The sequence below is a fragment of the Globicephala melas genome, chromosome 1 (genome assembly GCF_963455315.2).
Source record: "Globicephala melas chromosome 1, mGloMel1.2, whole genome shotgun sequence".
NCBI classification, from domain to species: domain Eukaryota; kingdom Metazoa; phylum Chordata; class Mammalia; order Artiodactyla; family Delphinidae; genus Globicephala; species Globicephala melas.
In genome coordinates this window covers 85860680-85876074 of record NC_083314.1, presented here as the reverse complement: position 1 = coordinate 85876074, position 15395 = coordinate 85860680, and positions in this window count along the sequence as shown.

Here is a 15395-nt window from a genome sequence, read left to right as displayed (position 1 = left end):
GTGTCATTGGCTAGCTGAGCAGGCTGACCCTCAGTTTCCCTCTGCTTCTGGCAATGAATTTTCACTCCAGTGTAAGTAACCATCGGGTTACAATATCACCTTGTAAAAATGATCGCAAAGGTGCCACTCATGGAGAATTTGCTCATGGGAGGAAATCCTCTGCCTCGTCCCTCCCAGACCGTGCCTCTGGTGAAGCCTGGAAGCCCAGGTTGGGCTGCAGCAGACAAGTCGCTGCCCTGGGGGGAAAAGGGGTGCCCTGGAAACTGCCGACATTCTGGCCATGGCAGTAGCATCCCCTGGGACTCTGGCCCTGTCTCACTGCACCCCACTGTCCAGGCTGGTATTGTGCCAGCACTAGGGCGCTGACAGTGCTCCCCAGACAGCCAACTCATGGGCCACCAACTTTGTGTCCCTCTCTGAAAGATCCTGAAAGCTAAGGCAACTCACAAGGATTCCAAGTTTCCTAAGAAAATGCAGTTTTATCCAGGCCTTAAGGAACTCAATGGATGAAAAAGCTAGCTTTCCAAACTGGGTGTGATTTATAAAAATACTCTCAACTGAAGTCCTTTCAACTAGGCCTTCCTTCCTAACAAAAATACAAGGCTTCAAAATTTTTGTATTTTTACTTGAATTCCTCAAACACATTCATTTTCTGTGAAACAAAGGTACACGTGGATTTGAAATAAGTATTGGAGTTGATTTTGGGAGGAGGAGTCTGCCTTGGGCCCCAGGAATGGCTGGTTAGGCCCCAGGGCAACTACCCGGAGAGAATGAGGGAAGGGTGGGAGTTGGGGAGGGTGGGGCACACAGGGAGCCTGACGTTCACCCTTTCGATTTCCTGGTTCTAGCGAGGTAACCCCTCAGTAACCTTCCGATGTCATTTGAGCCCCATGTCTCCAATTCCAGCAGTAACCATGAGTGTTTCTGACCACTCGGCAACGCTGAGGCCTTTCCCCAGCTTCTGCTTTTGGCCATTAACGTGCTAACCTGAGACCCTGATACTGCACTCCCATCGCCCCGTGGCCCAGAGGCACCACGCGACCCACCCAGATGTGTTCTGCTCACCTTCTCATCACAGAAGCACACTTGCAGAGACCCTCCCTCAGCCTCTGTGAGAGTGTTGTGTGAACTGGCACTTGGAACCCTGCCATTTTCTCCTTGGATCCCAGACACGAATAAGAATAAAGCCTGCTTCCACGCCTAGGACGTTTCTGAGCTCCAGTGCCCACAACATTTCTTGGGACTGAGAATGCAAGTCTGTCATAATGGTATTTGCAGAGCCAGAGACTGTATTTAAGGCTTCAAGAGGATGCTTATTATAACCCTGTCTTGGACTGTCATGCCAAAAACACTACATGAAGAGTCTTTTTCAAGGAAATTTGCCAGGGAAAGCAGAATGCATCTGATCACAGAAGAATTGTTTTGGGTTGGTTTCAAGCTGTAGAGTCTGGGGGAGAAAGAAGTTTTCCTGGAGGCTGCCCTGGGGAAGAGGAGTCCACACAGAGCTGTGCGTTGTGTGACTCAAGGGGCTGCCATCCAGAGAAATTATGATGGGAATGGTACCCCCTTGGAGTGAACACTTGGCAGCCCTGATGCCACCCACAGGAAGTGGGCAACTGTGGAAGACCCTGAAACCTGAATTCAAGATTAATGACAGGGGAAACAGGTGCTTCAGGGGCTAGCCGAGTGTTCTGAGCTCTTCCCAGGGGGAGAGCAATGAGGCAATCAGGCAGACACCCAAGCCTGGCGCATACAGCTCCCAAAGGAATCATGTTGGGGTGGGAGGAACAGAGGCACTTTCACTCCAGTGAAGTTCCCATTTTCTAAAACCACTTTTAAACCCATTTTCATGACTCAATGGTCAAAAGTTATCCTGCCATTTTGAATTTCTCCTTTTAAAAAAACTCATAATGCAATTTGAGAAATTGCATTCCACATCACTAGTATCACTGTTAATATTAATTGCCACATTTAAAAATACTTAAACCACTGTATCTTTTCCTCTTTTATCTGCTATTACTTTGCCTATGGGGAGGGAAGGAAGTGTCGTGCACACAGTCCTTTCTAGGAGGACTGTTCTGGAAGTGGTATAGGGATGGGTGGGGGAGAACCAGCAACAGGGAGACTGCTTGGTCAGCGAACATTTATTGGACACTTGCTATGTGTCAGCTGTATAAAGATGGTTTTGGCTTCTATGTCGTTTTAGAGTCCTCCATGAAGCAGACACCAAAGCAGAATGTGATGTGCAAGAAACTTACTGGGGGAAATGCTAATGAAAGCTAAAGGACGAAAGAGCAGGGGCAGGTGGGGAGAGTCTTCAGACGTGATGCACGTCTGCCACCTGTGAAAGGAGAGCAGGAAGGAAGAGCATCAGACGCCATGCAGGTCCGAGAAGGTCTCAGCCAGGCCGACAGAGAGCTTCCCAAGCCAAGGCTGCCAGTTGGAGGAGCCCCTTTTGGGGCAGGAACAGACCAGCCCCAGTACCTGCAGTGTACTCACTGGCTGAGGACAGACTGGAAGAAATGGGAACGCCATGGTGGATATAAAAGGCAGCGGCTGGAGGCTGTCGGCCAGTTACGTTTCCGACAGCAGGAGCTTTGGAAGGAGATCTGAGTGGAGCACCTCCATGGCCGACACAGCCTTCCAGGAGCTCTCAGTTTAGGCAGATAAATGTAGGCATCACAGCTATAGTCCAAGCCCACACACTAGCCCTTTGGGGTTAGATGTCTGTTCCACGTTTGGTCAGCCACAGCCTGGGTTGTAGGCAAAACCCACGGTGTGGAGCTTGGCCGCTTAGCTGGGGAGGGCTGTGATGCATGGGTGGGCACCACCCGCAGTCCCAGGCCAGCAGGGAGATGGTTGATATAACACAGTTAGGTACAAGATGCAGTGGCAGGAAGGTGGAAAACTAACTGCTTATGAAGGAGAGGCGAGAGACAGGTTCAGGCTACAGGGATGTGGCAGTTGGGTTTTAGGGCATGACTAGAATTTATCACGTACGCAGGAGGAGATGCAGTGGAATCTGTCTCACTGAAACCTGGATTCACATCCTGGCTCAGCCACTTATCAGCTGTGTGACCTTGGGTAAGTCTCTTAACCTTTTTTAAGCCTCAGTTTCTTCATCTGTAAAATGGAGATAACAGTTGCAACAATTTTACCGAATTGTTACGTTGATGCGCGTGAATTCATTAGCAGAGTGCCTGACCTACGGTATGTGATCAATAAATAGTTAACAGTGTCATTACCATTGGTAACGATGTCGTCAGTATTGCTGACATCCTAGACAGTGGGAACAGCTTGCCCAAAGGTGGGAGAGGTTGAAGGGCAGCCAGTCCAGGGAGTCGGTGGTTCTCCGTGGCTGGTGAAGGGAAGGTTGGTAGAAGACAAGGTTGGGGAAATGGGCCCATCAGATGAAAAGCCTCGTGAGCTGTGTAAGATATTTCAGGTCTCACACCAGGTGATGAGATGCTATGAAAGGACATTACACAGGTAGGGAAAGGATCAGATGTGCATGTTTAAGATTCCTTTCTGGCAGCAGGGCGTTCGGTGGATTAGAGGGAGACGAGACTGGAGGGGGGAGGTGGGTTATGAGGCTCTTTTAAAAAATAATTAATTAATTCTTATATTTTGGCTGTGTTGGGTCTCTGTTGCTGCGTGTGGGCTTTCTCTAGTTGCGGCAAGCGGGGGCTACTCTTTGTTGCGGTGCGCGGGCTTCTCATTGTCGTGGTTTCTCTTGTTGTGGAGCACGGCCTCTAGGCGCGTGGGCTTCAGTAGTTGTGGCTCACGGGCTCTAGAGCGCAGGCTCAGTAGTTGTGGCGCACGGGATTAGTTGCCCCACGGCATGTAGGATCTTCCCGGACCATGGCTCGAACCCGTGTTCCCTGCATTGGCAAGGGGATTCTTAACCACTGCGTCACCAGGGAAGTCCCATGAGGCTCTTATATTAATCCAAGCAAAGGATCAAAGGACCCGAGGGAGAGAAGAGAAGCAGGTTTAAAAGATATATTTAGGAGGAAGAACCAATAAGCTATGACCACAATTTGTACGTGGTGGGGAGGGAGGCGTCTTGGGTGAGGAGGGTGCTTGGATGGATGGAGCCCCAGTGCACCCAATAGCAACCCTAAGACAGGTGCAAGTGATCAAGGGTGGCTGGGGGAGACAAGAGAGGTGAGTTGGGGGTGTTGAATTTGAAGGGCCTGTTGGACTTCCCAGTGGGTCTATTGGGCAGACAGTTGGATGAATGGATCTGGGGCTCAGATGAGAGGTCTGGGGCCCCTTGGAGACTGTGGCCACAGTCCAAGTGAGGCCTAAGAATGACAGTAGGAGGAGTAAAAGAACAGGGTCAGGCAAGCACTGCTACTGGGCCTGCGTGGTTTACCTGGGACTCTCATTGGAAACACGCGGGAGAATGTGAGGACTGTACGCTCAGTGCCACTCCTGCTTCCCAAAGCCTCTTGAATCCATGAAGACACTGAAAGAATACGTGTCAAGCTGGGATTGAGAGAGTGAAAATCAGCGCAGACTGAAAGAGGAAAAAGGACTCCTCTAGTTAATCAGGCTGGGAGGATGCAGATAAGAGCAGCTGCAAACTTAACAGGCGACCTGGTTTCTCCCAAGGTCTTGTAGTGGCTGTAAAATGAGCGACCACCACTTTCTTCCCAGTGGCGCCCCAGACCCGCTTTGCTAAACCCACTCAGTACCGCGGACACCCAGTTACTAAGCCGCTCTGGTCTCTTAACAGCCCTTCATCCCTCCACTTCCCCTGAGTCTGAATCAGAAGGCAACCAGTCCAGACCAGAGCGCTCTCCCCTCACGGCCCCCTCAGAATCCTTCTGCAGGAACACACTCCTGGTGGAGGCTGCTTCTCTCCTCCCTCTTGGCCACCGTGCCTCTGGAGTGTCCTCCCTCACTGCAGCAAGCCAGGAAGTCTGACTGTGGCGTGCGTGCACGCGTGCGTGTGTGTGTGTCTGTCCCAGACCACAGTTGTCCCTGGTGGTCTTTGGCTGGTTCAGTTTTAATAAATACGCACATCCGAAAAGCAGAAGCATTGCTGAGTATATGTGCCGCTCAGCAGGAGCACTCAGCAGGGACCGTGGAACCCCCCGCTAGAATAAAGTATAAGAGGAGCAACCAGAAATCTGGAATGGGAGCAGGCTTAGCCGCACTTGGCTGGGAGCTTGTCACCTAGACAACTGCTTCTCTCTGGGGCCACATCTTAAGAGGGAAATAGGTAAATGGGAGCAGGTTCCAGGCAGGATGGTAAGTGCTAAGATAATTCAAAGTAAGTCACATGAGGGATGCTTGTATGAACTGGAGGGAATTGGATTCTTGAAGGGAAAATGCAAGGAAACGGTCCTCTGTTATCTAAGAGGGCATGATATTTAAAAGGGCTTAAACTGGTCCATTAAGCCCTGGAAGAATAGAATAGGACCAGTGATTCTATCTTTGGCGGAATACAGCCTACAGCAGATTCAAACTCAATAGAAGGTGAATTTCCTTCTACAGGCAGGGTAGACCACAGGTTGACGGGATGGCTTTGGAAGGCGTGGGTGCCTTGTCACAGGGGGTATTTAAAAAGAGGCTGGATGATGCTTTGGCCAGGCTGTGGTACAAGGGACCTCAGTCTCATAGGGACTTTGGACCAGATGACTTTTAAGGCCCCTCCTACTCAGAGCCTGTGTCTGAAAGCAGAGTCCCTAACTGGGCAGGATAGGCCTCGTAATGCACCAGTGCCTACAGCTCCCTTTTCAGGGGGTTGGGGACAGGTGGGGGAGGTGGGAGTGATGGAACCAGCCCAAAGCCCTCTACGAAGGGACATTCCTTCATCAGAAGCCACTGTGATACCATGTGACTGGGACCATCTGGCTGTCGCTCTTGGGACCAGCAGTGGGCAAGTAATATCGCAAGAGGTTTCTAGCCAAGCAGGAATGTGAACTGGAGGTTATGGAGAGAGGGCTGGTGGGTTTGGGGGCAGAAAGAGAAACTGAAAAGAATCCACAGAGAGTAGGATGTCAAGCAGGGCCATGGAGGCAGCAGGGGGCCTGATAGTATAAGGTTACAGATGTTCCAGCAGCAACACCAGGAGGAGGGGAGGCTGGTCTCCATGGTGATGTGGAAGAGCCCCTGGGGCCAAGACTTGGAGAGAGAAAGTAGATTCTCGCTGTCCTGGGGTCCCGTGGTTAGGACTCTGAGCTTTCACTGCCCAGGGCGCGCGTTCGATCCCTGGTCCTGGGAACTAAAATCCCGCAAGCCGCCAAAACCTCAGTTTTCTCATCTGTGAAAACAAGCACTTAGCAAAGACCTGCGACAGAGTAAGCTCTGAATAAGTGTTGGCTGCCATTTATTGTAGTTCTCCATAAGCTTATAGACACAGGATTCAAAGACGTTCTAAATGTCACCAAGTTTTGGAGTGCTTCAGCGCCTGGTCCAAGGTGCCTTGAGAGGAGTGGGGTTAGAGGTGAGAAATCAAGAGGATCCACCCTCACGGCAGCCGGAATCGCTCTGCATGAGTCAGCTTCGTGGAGCTTTTAGGGGAAAGGAAAAGGAAGTGTTTTCACTGCCAGAATTAATCCAAACTGCAAACTGGTACCAGGATCTCCTCTTCAACATCCTGGCCAAATGGTTGTCCAGTCTTTTCTCAAACACGTTCTCTCTGTGAGGCCCCAAACTCATTTGCTTAGTAATTTTCTTACTCTTTAGAATATTCAGAAGCTCAAACAAATGACTGACAAAGTTTTATTGCCTTGTAAAAGTCCCGCCAGAACTGCTTTAATGAAAAGAGCATTGTTCAAAATTAATTGAAGTCCAGTGCGCTTGCAGTAGTGCCACAATACCCACCCCTGGCAATCTTGGCCATGCCGTTAGTTTGCTTAGCAAAGCTTTTTAATTACAGTGGGCAGAAAGATAATTTTCAGCCTGGACCCTTGTGCAAATTAACACCAATTCTGAATCAATGAAGTCTGAAATAAAAAGATTTTAGCGTTGCTATGGTGATGTTTTCCACTCTGTAGCACTGCTTAGTTTTCCAAGCATTTTCCTATCTGATGTCTTCCTTGAGCCAGTCCCTCTGAGCTGAGAATCAAGTGAAATTCTGCAGGTCAGTACGCTCTGTAAACTGCAAAACTCTGAAAAGGTTGGTCATGAATAAGTTATTAGACTGCAGGTTTCTTGACTCTGACTCACAGCCTGGCCTGTCTCCTTAGGCCTTGAGGCCTCTCTCGCTCCGAGGGGATGGAAGATGACTTGAAAGATATCCTGCACATCTGCGTGCCTCTGTGTCTTCCAAGACCAAGGAGGAGGCCAGTGACTGGCCGGCGCTAACGCAGATGGGTACACGGAGTGGGGAATGGGGAAGTGGGTATGTAGCGCTGTCAGGGAGGGGTAGCCCAGGAGTCCCTCATTCACGTAAAAACCTGTCCTTTGGTTTGCAGTTATCGCTGCTCTTTGCTCTGCTTGCACTCGTCACCCCATTTCCATTTTCAGGTTTATATCCGCCTTTCAAGCCCAGGCCAGCCAGCTCAAATGCTCCGTCCTTCAGGAGTCAGAATAATTATCTCAAGTTCAAGCCATCCCTCCTTCTCCTCTGAACTTTTTCAGCTCTCTGTATTGCCTCCGTATTGCTCCCCCTTCTGTATCGCCTCTTTCTGTACTGCTTTGTATTGTTGCTAGGGAACAAGACACTTTGTTCTCATGAGTTTACAAGCAACCTGAGAGCAGCCCCGTGCAATTGTCATCTTATCTAGCACCCTGCATGACATCGGGCAGACTGGGGCAGACACTGCTACTGTACCAACCACCCGTTCTCCCCTTCTTCCTTTTAGCAAGTCTCGGCCGAGTCCGTGGCTGCCTGGCTAGGGCTGCCTTTCTGATTCCTTTGCAGCTAGGCATGGCCCTACCCAGTTTCTGCAAAGAGGTAAGAGCAGAAGTTAGGCGACCATCCACTTCTCATTCCTAATAACAGAGTAGCTTGTCCCTTTTGTGCTCTCCCTTTCCCATGGGCTGGGACACAGGTAGCAGAGATGGCAGAGCAAATAGATGGAAGGCACTTGGGTCCCTAGCAAAGCTCCCCAGCCCCTGAACAGCTCACCCCAACATTTATATGAGAAACAGATACAGTTCTATTTTTCTTAAGCCGTTCTACTTTGGGATCTCTTTATTAAAATTGCTTAGCCCGATCACTAATCAGCGTACAGGTGCTCAATGCATTTTAGTGTGTGAATGAATGGATGCATGAATTAATAAAAGAATAAAGAAAATGAGTGCACATATCAGAAAATGACCTGTTGCCAACTGCAGTTCTGCTTGAAATAACACCTGTCTAATTTTCCTAATGGCATCTCTGGTTTTCCTGGCAGAGAAGGAGCCAGGGAAGAGTTTGGGGAAGAGAGGGAGGACCTGTGCTTCAGAAGTGGGTCACCAGGGAGTGAAGTGATGGCTTTGCTGCCGATTCACTCTCTGCGTGACATTAGGCTCTACTCCCCAGGGACCTGCTATCTGAAAACTCAGAAGGGAGTTTTCTAGTGTCAGGAGTTCAGTTGGAATAGCTTGAGCTGGTGGTGTGCAAGGACTGTATCAGATGACAATAAAGGACATTTAATGAATCTATCCTTCTATGACAAAATTCTTTAAGAAATTCGTAGTATTTTGCTGAATGTGCAACCAGCTACATCTGTAAGGTGAGGCAGCATCGTGTGGTGGAGAAAAATAATGTGTGATCTACACTCCTCGCAGGATTATAGTGCAAATCAGATGACATCATGTGTGCGCAAGTGCTCTGTAAACTATTGAACACAGTAATGGGTGGCTGTTGTTTTATCTGCAATTTCCTTTGATGATCTATCCATGTGATTCTGGATTGGCTGCTAATCGCAGTCCCCTCTCTGGGGCTAAAATAGTGAAAGTGACCCAGGTCTGGCCAATCATGGTCCCCAATTTTTTGGCACAGTGATTTGTCCAAGGGGTGAACACGTGACCCAGGCTGAGCCAATCAGAGCTCATCCCTAAGAAGAGATTGTACCACCCTGTTCCCTTGGGCTACCAGCTGGGATGAAGTCAGCCTAGAGCTCTTCGCAGCCCTGGGTTCTGAATGGAGGAAGTAGAGTTCAGAGGTGGAGAGGGAGGCTCTGACTACGGATTATGTCTGAGGCCAGCTCCCCTGCTGTCCTGCAGAAGTACCCGAACGAATTGTTGGTTATATGAAAAACTTCCCTTTTTTCCTTAAGTTGATTTGAGTTGGGCATCTTTTACCTGAAACGAAAATCATCATGATAAGATACTATACACAAGTAAATGTAACGTTATGCAAGAGACTTGTTCAAATGGACCGTGAGAACTTATTTAGAGATTCTAACCAGGGGCAATGCTACGTGAGACTCTAACCACAAATGGCCATCCTTGGTCTGTAAAAGGCATCCTTTTCCACCAATCATGTGGCTTCTAAGGGGACATACACATAGTGGCGAAGGTGGAAGAGAAACCCAGCCAGCCGGTGAGTCCAGTCTAGCCCAACTTGGTGATCACTGGGACAGTAGTTTTGCTTGAATATTTCTGAGGATGGGACTGTCACCTCTTCCTAAGGCAGGCCACCCTATTGCTGTACACCTCTGAATCTCAGACATAAAACCAAATCTGGTCCCTTCAGAATTTTGTCTTCGAAATCCTAGATATCTAGGATTTCAACCTGCACTCCACCTACACCCCCAGCCCTTCTAAGTGGATGGCTCTTCAGATATGTGAAGATAGAAAACATGTTTCCTCAGTCTTTTCTTCTCTGGACTCTGACCTAATTAACGTATTACTGATAATTGTCCCTAGCATTAGAGAAAGGCCTAGGTCAACAGGCACGGGACAGGTTCATTTGGTGGGTGGGATGAGAGGAGTAGCAGATGGGCCCTGCAGAGAGAAGATGAGACCAGCACAGGGGCCCTGAGCGCTTAGGGGCACAGGAGCTTCTGAAGATGTGGAGGAAATTAGAACACAGTTTTGTCCCCTTCGCCATTTAGCCAGGCAGGTCGCCTAGGGATATATGCTAGATTTAACCATTCAGCATGCAGTTATCTAGTGCTTGGTAGTGATAAGACACCATGGAACAAGCGCTGCTACAAAGACAGTCCCTGTGCTCCCAGCGTCAGGATCAACATGCCCTCATCATGGAGATTTCAGGTACATCTTAGACTTTCCCAAGCCTTAGAGCCCTTGAACTTGGGTAAGTGAGACACAGTGCTAGACATTCTTAAGAGCTGGTGTGTGGGGCTCAGCTGAGCACATTTCAGGGGAAGGTTACATAAGACCCCCAACATGGCAAAAGGGGCAAAGGTCTGATGGAGGAATCAGGGAGCCTGGGGAGCACTGGGAAGTTACTCTGAGAGACTGTTGACCTGAGCTTCCGTGGGGACTTTTCACCACTGGGGTTTGAAGTTTGAGTGCTAATGTCTTTCATTTTGAACATTCGTGGGAAAATAGCATTTCAAAATTGTATTTGTTCCCTATGGCTACTGTAACAATATCCCACCCTGGATGATTTAACACAATGATAATTTATTCTCTCACAGTTCTGGAGACAGAAGTCCATAATCGTGGTGTTAGCAGGGCCAGACTTGCTTCTAAGGTTCTGGGAGGGAATCCATTCCATGCCTCTTTCATAGTTTTCAGTGACTGCTGACAATCCTTGGCATTCCTTGGCTTGTAGCCGTATCACTCCAGTCCCTGCCTCTGTCTTCAGATCGCCTTCACCTCTTGCATCTGTCTAAAACCACCCTCTGCCCTTCCGTTAAAAAGACCCTGGTCATCGTATTTAGGACCCACTAGAGAATCCAGCATAATCTCATCTCAAGATTCTTAATTTAGTTATATCTACAAAGATCTTTTTTTCAAATCAGATAACATTCACAAGTTATGGAAATTAGGACGTAGACGTATCTTTTTTTGGGGGGCATCATTCAGCCCTCTCTAAGAATCCATCTTTTGTTAGTACCAAATCATTCTCTCATCCGAACCCCAAGCGGTGCTTTTGCTGCCAAAATCAATCCAGAATTGCAGCCAGAAATGAACAGTATGTGTGTTACGACCTATGGATGGAAACCCAGCACAATGTTTACTGGAATATAGAGAAAACATACACACACACACAAAGGAAACATTTTATCTTAAGCCCCTAACACCAAACACAATCTTATTCTCCTTAGATATATCATCAGCTAGAGTGACTATAGCACAGTTTGTGTGTTAGTATGCGTGTTATATATTTTAAAAAGTCATTTGATCAGGATCTATTATTATTTTTGTTTGTTGCTTTGGCTTTCAGCTAATAATTTAAAGACCCCTTTCCATTTATCATCAGGTCACTTCATCCTTCCCTAGTCTCACTCTTGCACCAACCCCAGACCTTTGGTGGCCAGCAAAGAGATGATTCAGGGGCCTCCTCTTACCTGTAAACTGGACTCTCCTCGCCATGTTTGCCCCACTCCAAATAGCTGCTCCCACTTTATTGCAGTTACCTCCAAGGGGCTGTTGTTGCACAGGTTTGTACTTGAGGGCCCTCTGGAGGAGGGTTGAGCATGGTAGCAGTAATTGCATAGGGCCACTGCTTGAGCAGTAACGAGTTAAATTCATTCATTCATTCATCATTCATTCAAGCAGACCTCTCTGAGTACCTGTTATGTGCAAGGCACCATTCTAGGCCCCAGGAGATGGGGGAGGGGGTGTAAAGATGATCCCTGCCTCTAAAGCAGGGGTCCCAACCCCCGGTCCACACAGCAGGAGGTGAGCAGTGGGTGAGTGAGTGAAGCTCACCTGCCACTCACTCTCCGTTGCTCGCATTACGCTTGAAACCATCCCCCCGCCCCGTCCATGGAAAAATGGTCTTCCACAAAACCGTGCCGAAAAGGTTGGGGACCGCTGCTCTAAAGCACTTACTGCGATTTCAAAACATCCCATCTTTCAGACTGAGAACTTTCAGTCCAAAGTAAAGAAGATAATTTTATGGAAGTAGATGTGGAACATTGTAAATGCCTCAGTCTTAGTTCTTTACCAACAGCATTCACACACAACATCTCATTAGAACTAGTGTCATCACCCTGGTGACGTTTGTAACCTCTCACTGTTTTCAGAGGAGGCAGCGGAAGCTCAGGTGGTAAACTGATTTGCCCCAGGTTCCCAGCCAATGGGCGGCAGAGCTGGGATGTGAGTGCAGGTTTCCTCTACTAAGTCTGGGGGATCCTTCCGCTCTGCCATGAAACACTTGTCTTTTCTCTTTCCCACCTCAGCTTCTGAGCCTTTTGCAGCCCTCCTTCTTTCTTTCCTTTGATGCTCCCAGGACCCCTGGCCCTTGGTTGGTACCCTGTCTCCCCACCCTGAGATTGCCTGGGCTCCCCCCTCTTTATCCAAGAGCTTCTCAGTTCTCTAATTTGATAAATATGCTAATGAGTGAAAATAGGTCAAACGTAGCAAATTTCCAATCCTATTTTAAGCTTTGGGGAGATGAAGCTTTTATGGAAAGTGAATACAAAGACTAGTTAATGGACTCACTGGCTGAAGGATAAACAACCTCCATCATTATGCAAACGTTTACCCAGCACTTATCATCTTGGAGGAAATGAGTTGGGAAGTACGTGGGAGGATGTGGTGCGGTTGTGTCCCCGGAGCCAAGGCACAGAAAGCTCGGAGTTGGGGGCCAATCAGAGCTCTGGTTGAGTCCTTGCTGTGAGACCTTGGGCAAGCGACAAGCTCTCCGAACTTAGCGTTCAGTGAAATGGAGATAAAATTATCTACTTACAAGGTTCTTGTGAGGATTTGATGGGCTAAAGTATATAGACACGCCTGCCAGGGGTTAGGAGTTCAAATTTTTTTTTTTTTTTTTTTAATACGTTAGTTCCTTTCCTTCTCAGAAAGCTTAATTCCAGTTGGGGAGGTAAAGCTCACCATATGAATTGACTTGAGCTTACCTGTATTCCAAGGGCTTCGCCCTTCATGAAACTGCAAAAGGGCCACGCACTCTGGGGAAGTGGTAAGAGGACGGGACACAAGAAGATGGGGCACAGGTGAGAGGACAGGTGTACAGGTGAGAGAATACGGACACAGGGGAGAGGGCATGGTGCACATGAGAAAGTAGGGGTACAGGTAAGAAGACACAGGCACAGGTGAGACAGCAGGGGCACAGGTGAGAGGGAAGGGGCACAGGTGTACTGCCGGGTGGGTGGGGCCAAGCACTTATGGGGCTTGAGGGCAGACAAAGGAGGTGGTAGCAGGAAATGCCCCTCCCCCCCGTGGCATCTTGTCTTCCTTTTGCACTCTTTAAAAACACGTTTGACTTACAAAACTCATACATACTTGTAAAAATAAAAAGTTCAATCAGTGCAAAATTTTCTAAATTCTTTAAGAAATACTGTGAATGGCTTGTCTCCTTCCCCTAGCCCCACGGCACCGCGAAGCATGTTAACGATTTGGTGCGGTCTTTCCACACCTTCGCCCAGGCACAGGAGAACATATTTTATATATGCTGCTTTTGATTTTAAAACAATGGTTCGCCCTAAGGATTGTTCTGAAACTTGCTTTTTGTTGTTGTTGTTTTTCACTCAAAGTCTATCATAGCCCACTTTCCACGTCAGTAAATACAGCTCTACCTTGCTGGTTTTTAAAGACATGCGTGGTATTACAGAGCATGGATAGAGCATAATTTATGTAACTTCTTCCCAAGAAATTGTCTCCAGGTTTTCACTATTATAAACAATGGTGCACTTTGTTCATTCAGCAAATACGGACTGAGCAGCTCCGTGCACCAGGTGCCAGGCTGTGCTTCAGAGACACGAAAATGAGTGAACAGGGTCACAGTCCCCACGACTAAGGAGCCTGCAGGTAGCCAGGAAGCAGACTCCAGTGCAGTGGAGGCACAGGTAAACGTAAAATTGTCACCGGGAGGCACATAATACTCTCAGAGCTGGAAACAGGAGGGTGACCTCCCCAGGAGACAAAGCAGCACTCCCTTGGGGGATGGCACTGAAGCAGCAGGAGTCAGCCTGGCAAAGGAGAGTTCCAGTTCTCCTGACAGCCCGCAGTGAAAGGGGCTGAATGTGCCAGGGTTTGTGTGCCGGGACAGATGGTGGACCAGTGGGCAGAGCTAAGAGGGGCCAAGTGCAGGGCTGCACAGCAAGGCCTCCTAGACCAGCTGGAGGTTCACCCCCAGAGCCGCACAGACCCACGGGCGGAGGGGCAGGGAGTTTCATCAGCAGGGCAGAACCCGGCCACCAGATTTCCCTGTGATAAGCTCACTCCAGCCGCAGAGGGAGGACCGGATGGGAGGAAAGCAGAGGGGTGCAGGTAGACCCAATAGGAGGGCTTTGCTCAGGCCAGAGGCGATGAGGGCTTGGACTATAGTGATGGCTGTGAAGATGAAGGGAAGTGGAGAGTTTTAGAAATATTAAGAAAATAAAATAAATAGGACTAATAGGCTTTTGGTGACAGATTGGTTAGGGGAAGGTGAGATGTAAGAGTGACTTGTAGATTTCTGGCCTATGTACTTTGCATAGTAAGGATGCTGTTCACTGAGATGGGGAACAGAGGAAAAGAAGCCACAGAAGGACAGGAGGGGAGGGAGAAAGGAGAGGACAGGACAGGGCTGCCGCTTTTGGTCAGACGTTTGCCATCACTGTCCTTACCAAATACACCTGGTCGCAGCGATTATCTCACTTTGACGTGATTGTTCTCTGTAAGTTTAATTTTCTTTTTTCACAATTCCTCAAGAGTGGGATCCACACCTTTTAGTCTTCACATCCTCCATGGCCAGTGTAAAGTCTATGGTGACTGTATTATTTTCCTAGGGCTGCTGTTACAAATTACTAAATTTATTCTCATAGTTCCAGAGGCCAGCAGTCCAAAATCAAGGTGTCGGCAGGGTCACATTCTCTCTGAAAGATCTGGGGGGAAATCTTCTTTGCTTCTTTCAGTTTCAGGAGCTCCAGGCATTCCTTGATTTGGGCAGCATAACTCCAATCTCTGCCTTTGTCTCCCTCTGCCTTTCTCTTAATATCTGTCATTGGACTTAGGGCCTGCTCTAAACCCAGAATGGTCTCACCTCGAGATCCTTAATTACATCTCCCAAGGCCCTTTTTTCAATGCCTGACAAGCACCCCAGATCTTATTCTTTGTTTTTTAATTGAAGTATAGTTGATTTACAATATTTCAGGTATACAGCAAAGTGATTCAGTTACATATAGATATATATTCTTTTCCAGAATATATGTAACATATATAATTCTTTTCCAGATTTTTTCCATTATAGATTATTACAAGATATATAGTTCCCTGTGCTATGCAGTAGCTCCTGTTATAACAAGTGCCCCAGATCTTATTCTTAAAACCCACTGAAGCCTGCTGATGGGAATGTAAAATGGTGCAACCAC